Source organism: Aethalodelphis obliquidens, unplaced genomic scaffold, assembly GCF_003676395.1.
Source record: "Aethalodelphis obliquidens isolate GAN/ISIS:26980383/991018 unplaced genomic scaffold, ASM367639v1 scaffold64, whole genome shotgun sequence".
Classification (NCBI taxonomy): domain Eukaryota; kingdom Metazoa; phylum Chordata; class Mammalia; order Artiodactyla; family Delphinidae; genus Aethalodelphis; species Aethalodelphis obliquidens.
In genome coordinates this window covers 9,043,587-9,061,362 of record NW_020838008.1, presented here as the reverse complement: position 1 = coordinate 9,061,362, position 17,776 = coordinate 9,043,587, and positions in this window count along the sequence as shown.

Genomic DNA, 17,776 nt, shown 5'->3' with positions numbered 1-17,776 from the left:
GTGGACCAGTGTCCTGAAGTTGGCTCTCTCACCTCAGAGGCACAGCACTGACTCCTGGCTGCAGCACCAAGAGCCTTTCATCCACACAGCTCAGAATAAAAGGGAGCAAAAGTAGAAAGAAAGAAAGAGAGAAAGAGAGAAAGAGAGAAAGGGAGAAAGGGAGGAAGGGAGGAAGGGAGGAAGGAAGAAATAAAAGAAAGAAAGAAAGAGGAAAGAGGATAAATTAAAATAAGATAAAATAAAGTTATTAAAGTAATAATTATTAAGAAAAAAAATTTTTTGAAAATAAAAACAACGGACGGATAGAGCCCTAGGACAAATGGTGACAGCAAAGCTATACAGACAAAATCTCGCACAGAAGCATACACCTACACACTTACAAAAAGAGGAAACGGGGAAAAAATAATAAATCTTGCTCTCAAAGTCCACCTCCTCAGTTTGGGATGATTCGTTGTCTATTCAGGTATTCCACAGATGCAGGGTACATCAAGTTGATTGTGGAGATTTAATCCGCTGCTCCTGAGGCTGCTGGGAGAGATTTCCCTTTCTCTTCTTTGTTCGCACAGCTCCTGGGGCTCAGCTTTGGATTTGGCCCTGCCTCTGCGTGTAGGTTGCCGGAGGGCATCTTCTCTTCGCTTAGACAGGACTGGGTTAAAGGAGCAGCTGCTTCGGGGGCTCTGGCTCACTGAGGCAGGGGGGAGGGAGCGGTGCGGATGCGAGGCGAGCTGCGGCGGCAGAGGCCGGCGGGACGTTTCACCAGCCTGAGGCGCAACGTGCCTTCTCTCGGGGAAGTTGTCCATGGCTCCCGGGACCCTGGCAGTGGCGGGCTGCACAGGCTCCTCCGAAGGGAGGTGTGCATAGTGATCTGTGCTCACACACAGGCTTCTGGGTGGCGGCAGCAGCAGCCTTAGCGTCTCATGCCCGTCTCTGGGGACCGTGCTGTTAGCCGCGGCTCGCGCCCTTCTCTGGAGCTCCTTTAAGCAGTGCTCTTAATCCCCTCTCCTCGCGCACCAGGAAACAAAGAGGGATGAAAAAGTCTCTTGCCTCTTCGGCAGGTCCAGACTTTTCCCCGGACTCCCTCCTGGCTAGCCGTGGTGCACTAACCCCCTGTAGGCTGTGTTCACGCTGCCAACCCCAGTCCCCTCCCTGTGCTCGGACCGAAGCCCGAGCCTCAGCTCCCAGTCCCGCCCGCCCCAGCGGGTGAGCAGACAAGCTTCTCGGACTCCTGAGTGTGGGTCAGCAACGATCCTCTGTGCGGGAATCTCTCCGCTTTGCCCTCTGCCCCTCTGTTGCTGTGCTCTCCTCCGCCACCCGCAGTCTCCGCTCGGGAAGGGGCTCCTAGTGTGTGGAAACTTTTCCTCCTTCACAGCTCCCTCCCACTGGTGCAGGTCCCGTCCCTATTCTTTTGTCTCTGTTTTTTCTTTTTTTCTTTTGCCCTACCCAGGTACGTGGGGAGTTTCTTGCCTTTTGGGAGGTCTGAGGTCTTCTACCAGCGTTCAGTAGGTGTTCTGTAGGAGTTGTTCCTCGTGTAGATGTATTTCTGGTGTATCTGTGGGGAGGAAGGTGATCTCCGCGTCTTACTCTTTGCCATCTTCCCGATTCTCCCATTTAGTATTCTTTTTAATGTTTATGACAAATGGAACTTGTACCTGACTTTTATTTTAGTTACGACAATTTACTCCACTGATTCCCAAACTTATATTTAAAGAGATAAACCTTTTTTTGTCAGTATAAATTATGATATAAATCTCAGAATCTATATGCATCTCCCAGAATATTCCAAATATTTCAGAAGGGTATGCAATAAAATATTAACAGTTGTTATCTTTGTGTATATGTATCTTTATAAATATTTATGTATTATATATATATAAATATATGTCTTATGTATGTATCAGTATGTCTTTTCTGATATTTCAATGAGCAAAATAATTTTAATAGTAGAAAAGATAAAAGTACTTAAAATAGTCCTTAAAATAATATTCTGCTAGACTTTGATATTAACATGTTTGCTTATAGGAATTTTGATTCTGTTTACTCTTGTCTTTGAAGTGGTGATTCTAGATTGAACCTCTTTTTCTTGTATTTCCTGCTTTTGACCCCCTTCTCACATGTGAAGATATACATTGTTTGGTAGTTTAGGTTATAGGAGGTTAGAACTGTCAAAAGTGATAGTAAAACCAATAGAGCTCTATTCGAAAGGGGTTTCATGTTAGTGCCTTCCCTTAGTTTTGTTCATATTTGCAGGAGTGTGGTTGCTCCAGGACACATATATGGGGAAATGCAAGCTGTAATGCTAGGGCTAATGTATGCTACCACATTAGGACAAATGTATGCTATCAATGGAGAGAGTTGTGGTGTTCATGGCAAGTTTCTTTTGCCAAACACTTGAACTCTTGCTTTATGTCCATTCATGAGAGTTGATAGTCTAGTTTAGGTAACCTAACACTTACAAATCTGTTTTATTTCTCTGAATGTTTTCTTCCTCTTTATTCTCCTATCTTTTAAGACTCAATCCTGTGCCTCTGGAATCCTAATATAATTCCTTCTGTACTTTGTTAATTTACATTTTGTTTTGCGGTGATGTATCCACTTGAATGTCATGCTGGGTGGAGGAAGAGCAATCAAAAGCAGTCATAAAATTATATGTCTTCCATCCTTTCCAGAAGGAAAGGGACTCTGGAATTCTCATAGAGGATCAATGTTGATTTTTTGGCATTTTCATCACCCAGGAATGTATAGTCTACCTTGACTGCCTGTGAGTTACAAAAGTAAAATCGATTTCTTTCTGTTATTTCCTACATATAAAATTTTATTGAATATGCCCTCTCCAATTATCAATCTCTCTACTGTCAACCCAACTCAGTTAAAACAATATAAAATTTCGCACCCTATCTACCCCTAAATATCAACCTGGAGGTAAAAGAAAATAGAGAAATCACAATGTAGTAAGAAGAGTATAGTGTTTAGAATCAGACACATCTGAGTTTGAGTTCCCTATCTGCTTTTTCACTGTGTGACTACAGTCAAATCATATGACCTGTCTATATCAGCTACAATTAGAATTGATATACTATTGTAGAGTAGCTGATATATGGTAGCTGTTAGTGAAATTTATGGATGTGAAAGTATTTTGAAATTTACAAAGTGCTGTATAAATGATTAGGGTTTTCCTTTTTCTGAAAAATTTTCATGTTAATCCTCCTCAGATGCATATGGCTTTAAAAATGCCCTAACTTCACCTAGATCCATAATCCTCTTTCCCTTTAGTTTATTTTGGGACTGTAGTTACTGGTTTCTTCTCTTCCTGTCTCTCTGTCTTTGCTCAGGTGGAACTTCTTGTCTGAATGACTGACTGAACATTTAGTATATGCTTTCAAGCACTGATGTATATATTTTAAGTTTATATTGCGTCTCCCCAAAGAGCACTTAGCACAGTGCTTTGCCTGTCATGCCTTCCTCCTTAGTACATGTGACCTGGGGATTTAATGGAAAGTACGTGGCATATAGGCTTTGGCTCACATACACTGGCTTTTGGTGAAAGGAATCTGGAATGAGCTTTAGAGTTAGGTCTGGTTTGAGTTCTGGCTCTGTCTCTGACCATCTCTAGATATTTGCTTAATATCTCAAATTTGTTTTTGTTTTTTTTTTAACTTTAGAGGACCCAAATCAGACTATGGTTGGGAGAATTGTTAAAGATCTGCCTTGGGACAGAACCTTTTTTTTTAAGATATGTTAATTTGGATTGCTCACTCTAGCCTCCTACCCAGATGACCGCTCCACGGCATGTGGAATCCTCCCGGACCGGGGCACGAACCTGTGTACCCTGCATCGACAGGCGGACTCTCAACCACTGTGCCACCAGGGAAGCCCAAGAAGTTCTTTCTTTTTATATTATATTTTAATTATCTTCCATGGTATCACAACCCTTGTCACTTGCCTCATTTTTTTCTACCCACTCAAATGTCAGAGGCTCATATAATTTAAAAATAGAGATGTTTCTGCTTTTTATTTTTGTGCTTGGGTGTTTGGGGTCAAGTGGGTGGGAATACTGACTCCTAAATTGTCACATTCCAAAGGAAGTCTTAGTAAATGTATAAAAATTATAAAATAAAACAAATGCTTTAATCTGCCTATAGTAGCCACTATTGTTTGCCTACCCTTACTTTCATCTCACCCTTCCTTTCTGATAGGAATACCCCAAAATTTTCATGTAGCTGCCCTTCTACTATGGTGTCTAAATGCTTCAGAGAAAGGTGACCACACCCTGACTCCAAGGAGTAAGTCCTGGTTGGTCTAAGGCTCATCAATTTTACCCTTTTTTCACAGCCACTGTTCAGGAATATGGGCCTAAGCCAGGTGGCCTAAGTCAGTATCTTATTCAGGAAGGCCCAGGCCGATGGAACTCAATTTGAGTCAATGAAATGCAAGAAGACAAGGTTGTTTGGGGCTTCAGGGAACGAAGCTTTCTGACCCGGAAGAGATCAGATGAGATCTTCTCTCTTCCTTTGGATTTCAGGATGTGTGGATGTGAAACTGGGAATTGCCACAGCCACTTTTCTGGCATGAAGGAAGACATGCTGAACGTGAAACCAATGCAGAGAAAAGACGAGTGAAGGGGATCCCAAAGAAATAGAACTTAAATACTAGATCAAGCATTTCCTGAGGACCAGGACCTCTTGACTTGCACTTAGGAGAGTCCAAGCCTTATTGTTTAAGTTGATCTAAGTAAGGTTTTATGTTACCTTAAAGATGTGAAAGCATCCTTAAGTGATATACCATTTTAAAACTAATGTTTTCCCTAGGGATGAAAATGTGATCTAGGCCAGTACCATCCAATAGAACTTTGTGTGATGATGGAAATGTTCTGTATAAGTGCTGCCCAGTAAGGTAGCCACTATCCATATGTGGCTATTGAGCAATTGAAATGTGGCTAGTACAACTCAGGAACTGAATTTTAAACTTTATTTAGTTTTAATTAATTTGAATTTAAATAGCCTCATGTGACTAGTGGCTACCATATGAGGTAGCACAGATCTAGATCAGTTAACCTTCAGATGGTTCAGAACACTCTTCAGCATCCCTCTGAAGCTTCTGTATCCAAGTGATCACTAATAACTTTTGAATTCTATTTAGAATTTATCATATAATTCTGAAACAAGACAGAGCTCATATTTGACTAAACTAAAATGTGTGTGTGTGTCTATGTGTGTATTAAATGTTTTTTATTTGCTCAGATTTGTATTTCACGTAATGGGTGCTGTAAGAAGAATAAGCATGTGCCTATTCCTTGCCAAATAGCTTAAGACAAACAACCTTGAACACATAAAAACAACCTTGAACAATACAGAACAATGTGTGATTATGTATCTATATCTTTAAATTGCTAAAAGACTTGGAAGGAGAAAGATTGGGAAGGCTTCTTTGCGTAACTCTAACCAGTATGGCTTCCTAAAGAGGGTAATAGTGACACGTGTAGTGACGGCTTTCTACTAAGGGAACACTATTTATTGCAAGGCATTTATCATCTTTTTGACTCACTATAGGCCTCAAGTAACATTATTAAAATTTTACTGCCTTCAGCCAGGAGAGAAACAGATTAACAGATAAATGCCTTTTCTGAATTAAATATCTTTGTTGTACAAGTACTAAGTACAGCTTTTGATGATGAGTCTTATGCATTTTGATTTACTCTGTTCTGGATGGCTCTCTTTTCCCTCTTTCTCCTTCTCTTTTTCTCTCCTAGGTGTACTTTCTATAGACATATGTGCAAAGCATTGTGTCTTTTTCCATTAATAAAATTTCCTAACTTGGATATGGTAGTCATAGCATGGAGGGAACACATTCTTGGTTGAATTTTTCATTCTTTAGGTCTCTGCCAATTACTGTCAAAAGCAGTGGTGACTTTTTGTAAGGTGAATGCTTGTTCATTAGAAAGTGGCCTGAAACAATGAATTCCCTTCACATAAACCACTGAACTATCATGAGATGGTAACGACTTTCTGTCACTCCCAACCTAGGTCTAATCCAAACTTCTGACCCAGAGGTGTAAAGACTTTGTAGCTCATTAGTGATTCCCCTGGAGCCATCAAGTGCCAGGTCTCTAGTCACATGGAGCCTAAAGTGAAGAAGTATTGTGCATCTTTTAGCATTAGTTGTATTTTAATGGCAAACATGATAGGATTTACTAAGCTAAAATACTTAAAATGTAAAAAATTAAACATTCTCAATATTTTCCGTATGAGACTAAGGTGATCATGTTAATACGTTTCAAAATACTTTATCGTAATTGCATTATGTTACTGAAGCTGTTTCATGGAATCCCAGTGAGGATAATAGTCCGATTCAGTTGGGCAGAAGTGGATTTTTTCATTTATTCTAGTATATAAAATTTCATTTCATAAGCTGGGAACTAGATTGAGGGGAAAGGGATGGTTCTTTTTTTTTTTTTTTAAAGGGATGGTTCTTAATGCTGGACTAAAGATAGTTTTTATTATGTGATCAGGACAACTGAGTTTTCTTTACTGTTTTCTGAATTCCTTAAAAAAATCATATTTTGAATTTAAATGAGAAATGAAGAACAGACTTTTAAACCCAGTTTTCCTGTTACTAAATTAGCAAAAGTTGGTGGTCTAGAAATGCTCTTTGAGCTAAGAAGCCTGATCAGGGTTTTTCAGGCCACTGTAAAGTTTGGATTTCAGGTTATGATGTAATGTCATAATCTGAAAATAATTAATGAAAATAATTAGTTTTATTTTTATTTCTCTTAATGTTTAAGCTTGAAACAAAACTATATAAAACAATAGGTAGTTTATCCAGACTGACTATAATATCATTTTCATTTCTGGGGTCTATCAAACCAAAGCATTGTCAATTTCATGCTTCCAAATATATCCATTATTTATGGTCCTGTATACTCTGAAATATATATTTCTTTGTGAAACAATTTGCTTTAATTTAAGAGAAAGCAGACCAATTGAACTCTTAACTAAATACAATGATACATTTAACCCAAACAATGTATGATGTGTATAACTGAAGCATTAATCATCTTTTATGAAGTTAAGGATCTATTAGTGATTCTATTACAATACCCCATTTTAAGTTTTTATTTTTTGAAAATATTTCATCAGATAAATAAGCTTGATGGCAAAATGTGATTGAATAATTTTTATCTTCGTAGTTTATTTTTACTTGAAAATTAGTTACTTTAGGCTCTAATTATTCACATGTTTACAATTATTCAATTTTAATTGAATTAAATGACAGAAAGAATATGCTCAACTTAATATTTTATAAATTTATGTTTAATAGTAAAGAAATAGCTCATGTTGACATTGCTATTCTTGCTGCAATTTAAAATTCCTATTAACTTCTGAAGACAAATCTTTTCGAAAGTGGCAGACATATTAACAATGATCTTCAGTTATCACATCTCCATCATAGCTTTGTAAGTTGATATTCTCTTTGTTAAACTGACCAAAGTCAATATGTACTCCTTTTATAGCTGGATGAACCTGACAGTTTGTATCTTCTCTCTGAAGGTTGTCTGCCTTGTTGGGTAGCCTGTACAGACAAGCTGCCAGATCTTCATTAATACCTGGGTTCCTTTTTTATTGTTAAGAGAAAGTGGTGTTTGTCTGGTAGATCATCCAAAGAGCTGTGTACTGTTATGTCTAGGGTAATTTTTTTATTTTGAGTTATATTTCTTTTTTCTCTAAAATTCTAAAAATTTAGCCAATAGCCAATTTTTTTTTTTTTTGTTTTTGGTACGCGGGCCTCTCACTGTTGCGGCCTCTCCCGTTGCGGAGCACAGGCTCCGGACGCGCAGGCTCAGCGGCCATGGCTCACGGGCCCAGCCGCTCCGCGGCATGTGGCATCTTCCCGGACCGGGGCATGAACCCGTGTCCCCTGCATCGGCAGGCGGTCTCTCAACCACTGTGCCACCAGGGAAGCCCACCAAGTATCTTTACTTTGTAGTTTGTTGTACCATTTCTTACTTAGTCTTAATCCCTAAAACAGTGCACTGTACTTATTTTACACAGTTAATTTCAAAAGCATTTTTAGATGTGTTTATCCTTATGATAATACTTGAAGTTAAATAAAAAAGATATTTTTATCATCATTTAACCAATAAAACATTTGAAATGCTGTACTAAGAAATTAATGATTTGCTGTTAATTAATCCAATCCTCCTTCTAAGTCTTTTAGCACTTACAGATGTGTAGATATACAATCCTATATTGTTCTGTATTGTTCAGGGTTGTATTTGCATGTGTTTGTCTCAAGCTGTTTGATAAGGAATAGGCACATGCTTATTCTTCTTATAGCCCCCATTATGTGAAATACAAATCTGAGCAAATAGAAAACTTTCAACACCCCCTCACCACGCATATACCCATACACCATTGACATTTTAGAATGGTTAAATCTGAACTTTGGTTTTTTGAAAGAATTATTTAATACAATTCAAAATGGAATTCAGAATAGTTATTATTAGCCATTTGGAGACAGAAGCTTTAGAGGGATGTTGCAAAGTGGTCTCAACCATCTGAAGGCTGATTGATCTAAATCTGTTCTATCTCATATGGTAGCCACTAGCCACATGAGGCTATTTAAATTCAAATTAATTAAAACTAATTAAAGTTAAAAATTCAGTTCCTGAGTTGCACTAGCCATATTTCAATTGTTTAATAGCCTCATGTGGATGGTGGCTACCTGTCATTATTGGGCAGCACTTATACAGACAGAACATTTCCATTATCGTGCAAAGTTCTATTGGATAGGACTGGTTTAGACCACATTTTAATCTCTAAGTTTAATATTTTAATATTAAAATATAGTATTATTTTTCTATAATAATAAAAATCAAAAGAAATAATTGGGAAATAGTAATGAACCCTAAGGAAAAAAATCAAAGGAATTAAAGTTTTGATTGATAGCTGTTTTTCTTTGCAAAGAAGATGATAATAGCTTGGTGTTGTTTCTTATACCTTGAATTCTAGTTTATAGGAAGAGGCATAAATATCAGTTATGGGGTTCTGGGCTCCCTTAGCCTTTTTTTTTTTTTTTTTTTTTTAATAATTAACAACTGTGCAAGCCTGCACAAGCAGAAAGCCCATAACCCTATTTAGAAGACGAGGATATACAAATATTTCTCTATTATCCCAGAGGAGAAATCCACTAGCATATCAGAATATTATAACAGAAAGAGGATACTTGTACCTGTTATCAGTTTGAAATGTTGTCCTCTACATTGTTCAATTAATGATGACCTAGCTAAAGAAAAAGTTTAGGGGTTTTGGTAGATGGGAAAATGGTCACTATATATGCTGCAACTGTTGACAGGTTTAATTTCATTTTTAGCCACTATCACAGGGAATATGTGGATACTATTTTAGTAATCTGCTATTTTCTCAGCTTATTCATAACAGTCAAAGGAAAGATGGTATCATCTATGCTTATAGTGAAAATCTTTGGAAGGCAGAAAGCAAGTTTCTTATTAAATTTTTGTCCAGGAGTTCATCTGTCAGGTCTAGAAATGACTAGTTATTGTTACCATATACCCAAGAACATCTATGACTGATATGGAAAAATAAAACATTTTGAAAGAATTCAATAAGCAATGAGTCCATGTTGTTTTTGCCTGTCAAGTTTATAATTAAACAAAGTTCCTTGTTTTACTTCCTAGATAATTCTTCCAATGCAAGTCAGATCTTTTTAAACTATAATGCTTGGAGCGAAGGGTGGTGTTAGGGGAGCAGTAAGATTTTACAAAATGGTTAAAGGATGCCATTGCTATGATATTAACACCCATATTTATAGCAGTATGAAGAACGGAATTGTTCAATATATTGGTCAAAGATGAATTAGTAAAATTTCCCATTCTGATGTGCAGTTAGATTGCTGAAGTATACTGGGTATTAGAAATTTTTATAGAGTGGATCCTGCAAAGTCTTAACAAGTTAGCCTAATGATGACTTTAAAAAATGATTAGGACTGTAGCAGTTTGAATGTCCTGTTTTAACCTCACCAGCATTATTCTAGATTGTTCATAAATAATTTTTACTTCTACGTTCTCCTAGAGAATTCTGTCCTATGTTACCCATCTCACAAAGAGAAAACACAAGAATTTATTTACAATAAATACAAATTTGCCTGAAAAATATAGTTTTCCCATTAAAAAATAAACTAAAGTGAGTAAGAGAAACAATATGTTATTTCCCTTTTTCTAGGTGCCTGATACTTAGGATACCGACCATGTCAGAGAATGAGTATTTTCTATGAATAAAGGATATTGATGTTCCAGACTATCTTGGAAATGCGATCCCTTTATCCTAAGTGCCAATGCAAAATTTCAACCTTCCCTGGGTGAGGACACATGAATGAAGAATAAGAGCAGAAGGACCTTAGAGGGAAACCTTAGGGAATCCAAGGAGAATGGAGAATGGATCAAAAGAGCAGAAGTAGGTGATGTGGCTTATTTTCCCTTTCTTAACGCTCTCCCTTTTGCAAATAAGTGTCTTCTTGCCTCAGCTTTATTTTTCAAATTATAATCAAGATTGAAACAAGTCAGACCGATGAGACTCATTTGTTTCCTTTCTGAGCTAAGGCAAATGGATCTAATTTCTTTCTGAGACCAGGCAAGTGGGCATAATAGACTGTGGGAGTGGGTGAAGAGGAGGAATGTAACGGAGGGGAGACATCCGTTTTAATTTGTCTTGACTTTGTAAGACTTTTCCTTTTTTCATGACATGCTGTCTACAAATGGAGAGACACCCTGTTAAGTAATTGCTCAGGTTATTAGAGTGCTGTGCTTAAAAAGGACTCCTAAACTGTGTTAGCTTGGGTTGACATCACCGGTGCTCATCTTCAAGAGGTCAGTCCAAGAACCAATCTATTTAACATCTTCATCAATGACCAAGATAATGGAAGAGAAATAGCAAGCCTGTTCGGTTAACTTTAGGAAAAACATTAGACTGCAAGGGGTGGCTTGCACATTGTAGGGCAGGGTATGAATTTTAAATGACCTTTGCTGTGATAAAGCACTTGTCCTTTGCATTCAAAATCTCAAAGGCTATTTGTGTTTTGAACATCCCTGCAGGCATGTCTAAGAAACGAAGTGAGCTCTTGCTACTATGAATTTGTGTATTCTGTTTGCTAGATCACAGCGGATCAGGCCTGGAACAGTTTTGTTTTAAATAGAATCATCCATTTCTTATAGGCGCATCTTCACATGTTTTTCTTCTTTCTGCAGGAATTTAAACTTAAAAAAAAAAAATGGCGTGTGGTTTTTCCTTGGAGTTTCTAAGCAATGCTGCATTAGTGTAAGGGAGGGCCAGCTACATAATTTGCGAGGCCCGCTGCAGAAAGAAAATGTGGAGCCCCTTATTCATAAAGAAGGGAAAAAAATGTAGCTAAAGTTACTAAGATGTGAAGCTTTTTCCATTCTTCCATGGTCTCTCTCTGGACTTGTATGGTGTTTTTTATTTGCTATTTAATGTCATTTTAAGAAAAAAAAAAGAAAATTTAAATTATTAGCATAAATTTTATTGTTCATCTTTATATTGTGTAATGTCAGTTTTAAATGCAATTTGAGAACATTTAACTTGTATGTGGAATCACCAAAACTATGCAAATTATATTTTATAGCTCATACATGCATATGTATTTCTTTCTTACCAGAAGGGTGGAAACTCTGCACAAAACTAACTCAGCTATTTTTAGTTCACTTCTTGATATGCACACATTCTACTAATACTCCCAGTCTTTGGCTTATTGATGAGTAAGAAAGGACTGAAAGGGAAAAAGTTATGGGTTACCCTATCTTTCCCTTTCCTTCTATGTCCTCATTTTTGGTATAAGAGATTGGCTAATACAGGGAAGTAACACAGGTAAGAAAGGATAAATAGGGTTCCTTGGTCAGTTGTGTTTTTTAGAACACTGTTACCTTCTCTCTGTGTTTGAATCAAGTTCTGATTTGAGTAGAAAGTTTGGCTTCTCAAGGCTTTCAGTGCCTTTGCTTACTCAGTCACAGATATAATACTCTTACTTAGTACTCACTTTGAATCTTGATGAACTGTCATGCATTCTGGATCCACTAGTTTTCTGTGTTCATGGGACATCTGAACTGCATATGTGAAGGGGTGGTAAGGAATGCGGACATCATATGACACCTATGCCCTCTGTTCAGGTACATGCTTGATTGTCCCATTGGACTTCACTTACAATATACAAGTTTAAAGATAAAATTATTACAGATTTTAAGATGATAACAGAAGAGCATTAAACCAAGCTCAGGGGCCAATCAATGCTACTGCACAGGCTACACACCCATGAAGCTGGGCCTGATGTAGGGTCTTCATATACTTTCTCTGCCTGCTCTGCTCATACTCGTGGTCCCCTTTCTCTGACCTTGCCACAACAGATAGTTGATCACATCTTCCTACAAAATTCTGGGTTCGTTTTACCTCCTTAAGCCAGGAAGCAAGAGCTTCCTTGACTAGGCTGGGAGGGAAATTGCCATAATAAAGGACTACTTCTAAAACTCCAGTATTTAAATATGCAGCTATGTCAGGTTTAGGCATAAAATAAATGCTGAATTACATAATTTTTTTTTCTTAAGTTATAGGATATCCTCTATATACTTTTTGGGTTCTTGCATCTTACATGCAAGACTTAGAAATATTTTCAGTTTTTGGGGCCTGAGGGGTTACCAGGGTTTATTATCCTGTTTTTAATTGTTTGTACCTCAGATTCTGGAGATGGCATTCAAGCCCTATTCCTCTACCCTTATCTCTCTGGCTTTGACTTCAGAGAAAAATGACAAGGGTTCTCTAACCTGTGAATTAATTGTGACCTTGGGCAAATTTTAAAATCTGTCTGTCTTAGTTTATTCCATTTGTTAAAAGGGGATAATGCCTATCTTAAGGATTTAGTGAAATTATAAAAGTGCCTAACAGCAGTCCTATCACATGTGCTCTATTAAATCTTTTCTGATAGTAAGTTACTGTAGGAAATAAATCCCTATTTGCACCACAGTTGGCACTCAGTCTCTATGCGAGTTTAAAAAGTTTAATTATCCCATAACCACTTACTCAATCTTATTTCCTTAACTTATTGTGTTCTTACTCATCCTAAAGATTGGATGTGCTAGCACACCTTAGGTGTGCTAGCGGATTTTGTATGGAAAGGTAGGTACTTGCCTGCTTGCTTCACAGTAAAATGCTAATATAAAAAATAGCTTTATCCTTATCTGCCATCAATTATTTTTGCATCAGGTGTGCAAGTTAAAATTTTACAAATCAGGCAGAAAAATATGATCCGTGTGGTTTTACCCTTACATTGCTTCTTAGCTCAGTGGTTTCTTTTTTTTTAAGATTTATTTATTATTTATTTAATTTATTTTTGGCTCTGTCGGGTCTTAGTTGAGGCACGTGGGATCTTTTGTTGCGGCATGCGGGGTCTTCATTGTGGCGTGCAGGCTTCTCTCTAGTTGTGGTGCGTGGGCTCCAGGGTGCGTGGGCTCTGTAGCTGTGGCGCTTGGGTTTCAGAGCGCGTGGGCTCTGTAGTTTGCCGCATGTGCGCTCTAGATGAGGCATGCAAGCTCAGTAGTTGTGGCGTGCGGGTTGCCCTGTGGGATCTTAGTTCCCTGACAGGGATCGAACCCGAGTCTCCCATATTGTAAGGTGGATTCTTTACCACTGCACCACCAGGGAAGCCCCAGCCAAGTGTTTTTTATTATAAAATTTATGTTTATTAGAGAAAATATAAAATACTAACAAAAGAAAATGAAGAAAGAATTGTGTACGTTGAAGATAATGTAAATAGTTTGTCTTTTCTTCTTTTGGTCTTAACGTACAACTGTAAAAACACTGTTGGGATAGTACTGTATATAAAATTTTATATCCTGTTTTTTTAGATAACATTATATTGTAAACTATTTTTTATGTTACAGTCTGCATGAACATTTTCATGACTGCAGAATATACTACAACACAGATTTATTTAATGAATCCTCTATTTTCTGATACAATTTCATTCATAGTAAATACTGTGTTGAACATCTTTCAACATAAAACTTTTTCCATTTTCAAAGCTATGCCTTTAGGATGGAGTCCCAGAAGAACACTACTGGGTTAAAACATGTTACACATTTTAAGTCTCTTGATACTTGTTGACAAATTACTTTCCAGAGTTATACCAATTTTTTACTCTTATCAGAGATTTATCACAATGCCAGCCTCGGTTTTTGTAATAATCTTTGCTATTTTTTTTTTAAGATGTTGGGGGTAGGAGTTTATTAATTAATTTATTTTTGCTGTGTTGGGTCTTCGTTTCTGTGCGAGGGCTTTCTCTAGTTGTGGCAAGCAGGGGCTACTCTTCATCGTGGTGTGCGGGCCTCTCACTATCGCGGCCTCTCTTGTTGCGGAGCACAGGCTCCAGACGCGCAGGCTCAGTAGTTGTGGTTCACCGGCCTAGTTGCTCCGCGGCTTGTGGGATCCTCCCAGACCAGGGCTTGAACCCGTGTCCCCTGCATTAGCAGGCAGATTCTCAACCACTGCGCCGCCAGGGAAGCCCCAATCTTTGCTATTTTGGTAAATGAAGAGTGATGGCACTTTGCTCAATATGGACTATTTTTATTAGTGATGATGGATGTATAATTCATATATAAATATATAATATAGATACCATGTATTAGAGTTAGAAAACAAACATATCTGTATATAGCTGTATCTATATGTTTGTTTTCTAATTCTGGTTTTTCCATCATGAAATACAATATCTCCTTCAGGTCATTTGGTAAACCACACATTCTTTTTTTTTTTTTTTTCTTCGGTGCGCAGGCCTCTCACTGTTGTGGCCTCTCCCGCTGCAGAGTGCAGGCTCAGTGGCCATGGCTCACGGGCCCAGCCGCTCCGCGGCATGTGGGATCTTCCCGGACCGGGGTACGAACCCCTGTTCCCTGCATCGGCAGGCGGACTCTCAACCACTGCGTCACCAGGGAAGCCCAAACCACACATTCTTAATAGTCATGATCTCCTGGCAGAAGGATGGGAGAAGAAAACGCTGAAAAATCTCTGCAGAGCTTCTTTTATTTTTGATGTTTCCATTTTTTTAACTACCCCCCCCCCACTTCATAAAACTGTCAGGAAAAAACCCTGATTTCCTGTCATAGTGGTATGAGCAGGATTGGCTTATCCCTGCCCCTATCTTTGCTTCTTCCCTTTTATAAAACCTTTATTGTCCTCCCTTCCTTACTCTCCCTGTAGTCCTCAGACAGTTGTTTTCTGCATTTAACCGTTGGCAATGTGGTTTTACATTTCTTTAGCAGTTTGATTTTGAAGCCCTTCCCAGGTTTTTGAGGGTTTTTTTTCCCCTTAATTTATTTTATTTTATTTTTTAAAGGTTTAGGCTGTTTTGCTGTATTAAGAAATGCTGGGGAGAAAAATGTTAGAGAAACATTGTATTGGGATGCCACAATCTCTTTCTCTCCCTTAAGCTAAAACACATACAGTTTTACCCTGAGGAGCCAATTCTTTAGAAAACCAAGCTAACAGAGAATGAAATGAAAGGCAGCCTACATTAAATTTCATTTAAGCCTATTGTTTAATTTATGTTCTTTTGATGCAGGATAATGTTTCTGTGTGTTTGATCACTCCTTTGTATTTCATCCTATCTTTGGGCCTTCTGGAAGTTTCTGTTCTGGAGTCTTCTTAAATCAGCCAGTTTTCACTTCTTTGGAGGGTTGATAGGTCAAGTGGGATATTTTTTAGCAGGTGTGTTGGCTTAGCTTTTTCCATTAAACCTTATTTGGCTTTCTCCTTTTTGACTTTAATAATATGTTAATACTTAATACTTCTGTTGATCAGTTTAAAAAATTTTGATTATTCACTTGTGCTTCAGTTGTTTTCCCATATTTTCATAGTATTTTGTTTATTTATTTATTTTGGGTACAGCCCTGGAACAGACACAGGGATTTCCCATGAAAGTATGATGACTACATGCTCTAAGCTGTGTTGTGGACCTCTGAAGATCAGGAGTGGTTCCATATTGGGAGCCATGTGGCTAAGCAGGATATAATTGCCTCATTTTTGACCCAGCAGTCGAAGATGCTGTGCTTTGCTGGAGGGAAGTGTTCACAGAGACTGCCTGTGTTGTATTTTTTTTTTTTTTTTTTTTGAGGATTAACAGGAGACCTGAACTTTTAAGGTTTTCCATATGGTTGCTTTCCCAGTTGCACTAACATTGACTTGAAAAAAAAAAAAACACACCTCTTCACTTTAGGGAAAAGAAAGTCCCGAGTCACTTAGTATTCCTTACACTCTGGAGGTCTGACTATAAAGGCTTACACTTCCTGCTGCGATTGTATCCTCCTTGAAAAAAATGAAGCAGCAACATGAATTTAGTTCTCTTTATCTGCACAGTGATTCTAAGTTCCAGTTTCTGCAGTCTTCCCTCTTTTACTATTTAATACACTTAATCATTTCTCTGCCTGGCATTCCCTTATAGGAGAGATTGAATTTAACAAATGTACACTAAGAATGATAGCTGAGACTAATTCTATGAGCAGAAGGTTAAATCCAATCATAATTCCTGAGGTAATGGAGATGGGTAAGGTATGCAGAGCTCAGAAGAGTCAGAGATTAAATGAAACTACACGGTCCCTTTGACTATGTAGCCACTAGGAAACTATAATAGCATTTTAAGGTAGGGTGATACCACAGCCTAAAGATTTATTTTTTTAAAATGAACAAAGCATCACAGTCAAGCTGATGCAATAATTTTGCCTTCCCTCGAGGTGTTAGGCTCAAGTGAAGAAAGATGTTAGCTAAATACAATCTGGAATGAATACATTAATTTGCAGTCCCTTTCCCCCATCGTGCATAAAGTCTTGAACGATTTTGACTCAGATGGATTTTAGTCCATGATAAAAACTGGAAAGACTGTCTGCAAAGCTTTTAAAAATATAAATAAGTCACATTAGGTATAGGGTGGGAAGGGGAGGGAGAGATTTGCAAACACTTAAAAAAGTAACTGCTTGATTTAATGTCTGTAGATGAAAGCTGTGGACCAGCATTTCTTGTGAGACTCCATGGAGGAGTGTCGCTGGTGGCAGCTAATGGAGAACTGACGGAAAACTTGCAGCTGGGATGCTTGCTGGATCCTCCTCTAACAGCCCTTCTCAGTGGGATGGCAGGATTAGGGTTGAGGCTGAGAAGATAATGGAATCTGCATGCCTGGTCTGATTGCTTCTCTGATCTGATCACTAGTATCAGGGTGACAGCTGCTATTCCAGTCCTCTGAGCAGCAAGTGGCAGAGCAGAATGTCAGTTGCATGTATCTCTTTAGCAGTCATATATTGACAATTAAGGAGGAAGTGATTCACATTTGTATTACCCTTACTAAAGAGTATATGAAATATTTAGTCAAAGACTTGGAGGATTTAGAGATCCCAGTGTGAATTCTTACATGACCGAGCAGGGTTCTTCTTTTAAAATATACCCACTATCAGTGAATAATCATCATTTTTGGGTTGGTGTGTCTGTAAATATATTGAACATTACATATGCAATTTACATACATATACCTCAGAGGAAGACTGTCAAGTTTTAGGAATGCTGTAGTAGTACGTGATATTGAAATTGGGCTACATTTGTTAAAATTCAAATTGAAAGTGATAGAAGAGAAAAGAGATTACGTTTTTGTTTTGAAGGATTAAAGCTTTCTAAATTAGTGAGTTGGAACGAAGTATTATGTCATTAAAAAATAAAAT